This window comes from Mirounga leonina, unplaced genomic scaffold (assembly GCF_011800145.1).
Source record: "Mirounga leonina isolate KUSES-001 unplaced genomic scaffold, KU_Mleo_1.0 Mir_101609, whole genome shotgun sequence".
NCBI lineage: Eukaryota > Metazoa > Chordata > Mammalia > Carnivora > Phocidae > Mirounga > Mirounga leonina.
Window position 1 is genome coordinate 7,787,495 of NW_023270164.1, and position 5,287 is coordinate 7,792,781.

A 5,287-nucleotide genomic window follows, 5' to 3' on the forward strand; every position below is an offset into this window, starting at 1 on the left:
GGAAAAAAAAAAAAAACCCTACGATAGCACAAAGATTAGAAAGAGAATCATAAACTCATCCAGGCAAGGGGAAAATAAGTTACCTATGATAAAATAATTGTAAAAGATCAGGCTGGTATCAGATCTTTTTTTCTGTAATGCTAATTGTCAGAAGACACTGAAGCATCATCAACAAAATTTTGAGAGCCTACTTAAGCTGGAACAGAAAGCTATTTACAGCCATGTAAGAACTTAGGAGAGTGTACCATCCACAAATAACTCTAAGTAATATTTACTTTCTTTTGTTTTTAAAGCACTTGTGAGCATTTAATGAACCTCCCTCCATGTGGCTTCAATCTACCAGGACACAGGCCCCCCACATACACACCCTTAATCTTCTCAGCTCTTCTACTGAACAATTTAGCCTTCACAATGACAGGCTGTTTGAGGAGCTTTCCCTTCCCCAAAACTTTGTAGTATTTCAATCATGCCACATCAGTTATATGAGCAGCTCCAGTCTTGTTTTTGGCAGCATTTACCTGTGTCTGTTCATTGACCAAGGTCCACAGTTTATCAAGGCTGACAATTGGGCAGAAGCTCTGGTTCCTATTTAAGTGGCAATTCCTCAGATCAACTTTTCCAAAGTACCCTGGGTGATATTTGTGGAAGTGGATCCTGTGATAATGCATGCCACCAGCATTACCCCAGCCCCCTCAATGCTTCTGGTGCTTGCCAATGAGGCTATGGCCGTGACTCATGTGGCCCTGAAATTTCCTGTTCTTTCTCAGCTTGGATGGCATGTCAGCAGCCCAGATGAAAGAGAGTCTGAGTAATATTTTCAAAAAAAAGGATAAATTCCAACAAACCAAAAAGTGTATCACAATAAGTAATTTCAACAGAGAGAAAATATGATTTAAAAGCAATTGCGAGGGGCACCTGGGTGGCTCAGTCAGTTGGCCATCCAACTCTTGATTTAGGCTCAGGTCATGATCTCAGGGTGGTGAGATCAAGTCCCACGTTGGGCTCTGTGCTCATCGGGGAGTCTGCTTGGGGCTCTCTCTCCCTCTCTCTGCCCCTCCCCCCCCACCAGCTCTCTTTCTTTCTCTCAAATAAATAAATGAATCTTTTTAAAAAAGCAATTGTGTTTTAAAAAAGGTAATTGTGCTGACTGCTTGAGATGAGTAATATTTATGTTCAGTGTTGAAATAATTGTTAACATGGTTATGGAATGTTAATAAACAATTTTTGAAAGGACATACAATTATAAAATAAACTAATCTAGGTTTAATAGCCCAGATTATTCTAACAAAAACAGAAAAGTAAGGAGGAAGGGATAAAAATAAAATGTACCAATATTTCTTTTTCCTTTCTGTTCAAATGAAAAAAAAAAACATTATTTTGCAGTTATTTCAAAGGAAAAACCTATTTTAATGCACGAATAATTACAAAATGACTTAAATAAAACTTCTAAATCACAGACAAAAAGAACAAGTTATAGCAAAAAGTCTGAAAGAACACACAGTAAAATATTAATAATATGTTAGAAAACAAAATTCAACTGACCAAATTTGAAGGTCTAATTGGGTTTATTAAATGATACAGGAATTGGGCAGCATCCCATCTAGCAAGTAGAGAGATGCTCTGAGGAGCTGTACAAAATGGAAGGGTTTTACAGGCAGGAGGGTGAGGCAAGGAAGCTATTAACAAAAGAAAAGATTTTTTCAGGCCAGGAGAGCTGATTTTGGGGGAAAAGGGAACAGCAGGGTTTTTATCATGCAGATTACCTCACTATAGTTGATTAGAAAGTTCAGAGTGACTGTTACAAGGTCACATTTCTGGGAAAGGTTGAATCTAAGTGTTGGTTTGCTGTCCTGGGGGCTTGTTGTTTCTTTTTTAACCAATGCTTACTCCTGAATTTTGAAGTCCTGGGGATTTTTACTTTTCATTTTTTGCTCATCTATATTTTATATTTTTCTATAATGCATATATATTTACTAGTGTAAAAACAAACTCATGTGAATTTCCATATCTTATAAAATGAAATTCAGCTATAATGCTTTTAATTTCTTGAAATTTGTGTATCTCGTCTTTTTTTCCCCCCCAAAAGTATTTGAGACAGTTTAACAGATTTAAAATGTAAGACAGATACTGGGTCTGGATCAAGTTGAGTAAATTTTGTTTTTGGAGATTCCTGGGAACTTAAGAGCAAGAAGGAATCCCAAGTATAAGTAAACATACTGTCAACCTTAAGAATAAAATAGACAGTTATTTTACTAGCCAAATGAGTTTATTCAGGAATAGCAGAGGAATTGCAGTTCAGGTCAAGGAAACAAGGAAACTATGGCAAACCATAGGCAAGTCCAAAGAGACAAAGGCAAGGTCAGCTTTTATCAGGTTTTAGGAGGAAACTGGGGAAAGTTGTTTTGAACAAAAGTTCATTGGAAAAGAACAAGAGTTGGAGGTTGTCATGGTTTCTCATTGGCTGCAAGTGGGCAGGGAAGGATTTTCCTTTTCTTTTCGTAAAAGCAGGAGATAAAATTCTTATGTGAAAAATGTCTTCCGTCTTCAAGATAATTCTTATCTTCCTTCTTCCTGTAGGTGATGCCCACTGCACAGAGAGGATCCTGCATGGGAGCTCCCCCTTCAGGGCTTCCTGACTCCATTTTCTTTCTTTCTTTCTTTCTTTCTTTCTTTAGTTAGTTAGTTATTTTTAAGATTTTATTTATTTATTTGGGATAGCGAGCGAGCTAGAGAGAGCATAAGCAGGGGGAGGGACAGAGGGAAAGGAAAAAGCAGGCTCCCCAGTGAGCAGGGAGCCTGATGTAGGGCTCCATCCCAGGACCCAAGGATCATCACCTGAGCTGAAGGCAGAGGCTCACCAACTGAGCCACCCAGGTGCCCCCGACTCCATTTTAAATGAGGTTTCCTTTATTTATTTTCACAATACTAATTAAATAATATAATCATTTCCAAAATATATGAAAGCCTCCTAGAAATACCTTAAGTCAACAAAATGATTGTAAAAAATCAATAATCCCTAATGCTATTTAACTTCTGACAGATCTGTAGTGTACCTCCTTTGGGTTTTCTCCCTAACTCCCCCTTTTCTAAGAAATTCCCTCTCCTCATGCACATGGTGTCAGCAGGGTGGTCATCCATCATGCTGTTACAGTGTGATCATGCCTTACCACAGCTCAAGGGACCACAGGGGACAGCTGAACCAAGCTGGGATGCTAGACGTGGCTTGAGAGAGCCAGGCCATTCTGTCTAGAGACTTTACCTGTTAGAAACACGAAAACAATGAATCATGGATCACCACATCAAAAATTAATGATGTATTGTATGGTGACTAACATAACATAATAAATAAAATTAAAAAAAAAAAAGAAACACATCATTGGGATTGTTGCTGGCCTTGTTCCTCCTTGTGGACTGGAGAGCTGTGGAGCTGAAAGAGGGCTTTGGTTGCCTCCATTTTGACCTCAAACTTTTTAGTTGGGTTCTTCTTTCCAGCTTATCTCTTGGCTCAGGCAGAAGACATGAGGGTAAAGCATCATCTGATGGGAACCAAAACTACCCCCTCAAGCAACAGGGACTGCCCTGAGCCAGCAAGACCCCATCTGTGATTGACCTCAAGATAGTGATCAATTTGACACCTCACTGCCCACCTGCATGTACCTACTCACCTGTTCCCCAGATTTTCCTTATATAAACCCAGAATTATTTTCAGTATTTTGCAGACAGTCTTTTAGCGCTTGCAGACATTAGTCCACTATCATCCTGGTGTTGGCATCACTGAAATAATTTCCTTTCTTGTTTCAACCCACTTATTTCTCTGCCTTTGGGTTTTGTCAGTGGTGAGTGGCCAAACAAGGTCTGTTTGGGAACTCCCAGAGCTAGGTGATCTTGCACCTGTGCATGCCACCTACAGAGCTGGTTTGCAGAGACAGGAAAGAATGAAGAGAGACAGAGTAGGTATGACAGTGACTTGATATACTAGCCTCTTCTTCCATTTTTTTCCTGCACTCCAGCTATGTTCTTGTCAGGATTTCAAAGCCACCTCAGTATCCTGAGGCAATATCCTGCAGTAGTTCGGATCACAGGCCATGACATTAGATTGCCTGGATTCGAATTTTCATTACTAGGTATGAGACCATTTGCAAGTTCCAGTATCATTTTAAGCTTTGGCTTCTTCATCTCTAAGAGGGAAATAATATTAGGCCCTATTTTATAGGACTTTGGTGAATATTAAATGAATTGATACATTTTAAATGTTTGACATCAATTAAGTACTGGATATTAACTATTAATTATATTCAAGACTATAGTTTAATAAATTATGTTAATTTTATATAATAGTAATTATGGTACTTATTAATTAACTATTAATACCCTTGTAATAAATTAATTTTTCTGCTTAAGTACTTAGTATCAAGAGCCTATTCAGATCTGCAATTCCTTTCTAGAAACACACCAGGGATGATTTCAAAGGCTGGTGATGGGGTGGGAGGTGGGGTCACAACCAAGGAAGAGGAAAGGGACATAGTCAAATAGTTAAAAGAGTATGAGCTCTTCAGTCACTAAGCACATTATTTTTGTCCTGTTTTTGTCTTTTACTAGTCATGGGATCTTAAGAAAACTACTGAGCATTAAATTCTTTATTTGTAAAATTTGTGTAATAATAGATCTGGCTCAGAGAGAAGTTGTCAAATTTTTTCAATGAGAATATACCCCTGTTATCCAGCACTTAGAAATGCTAAACAAATATTTTATTATTTTAATTATAGTAACTAACTCCACATTCAGGTGACCAACACATCATGTGGCCAAGCTCAAGTTTGAGACACAGTTTATACTTGTCAAGAGCCATAAGACTCATCAGCATGCCTTTTCTCTAATTCATAATGTCCCAACTACAGTTTGCTCTTCTTATAGATGGATTACTTTAATTTCCTGAGATCTTAGACTGTTACTATGTGTTAGTAATAAGATTTCTGCTTCAATGTCTTAAATCCAGCAGGAACTACTGAAGTTAGTTTAGCCAATTGACAGGAGTTATGTATTTAAAGTGAGAAAGGACCTAAGATCCACAAGTAAATAAAAACCTAGAAAGTCCTTATAAGACAGGGAGTTGAAGAGCTACTTGAATGTTTAAAAATCAAAGTTACAAAGCTTTATTTTGTTTTTCCACTACCAAACTTTTCCAGGCCCCTGCTTAACCTCTACTTTCCATGTGTGCAGAAATGAATGAATGAACATATTATCTGAGCAGACCAAATCAATAAACAAGAGGCCAGTGAAGAGATAT

The 5,287-nt window shown here is 37.9% G+C and overlaps 1 pseudogene; it reads right to left on the reverse strand.

Moving 5' to 3' along the window:
* Window positions 1-287: 287 nt before the first annotated feature.
* Window positions 288-779, reverse strand: LOC118008689 (annotated as a pseudogene).
* Between the last annotated feature and the right edge of the window lie 4,508 nt (window positions 780-5,287).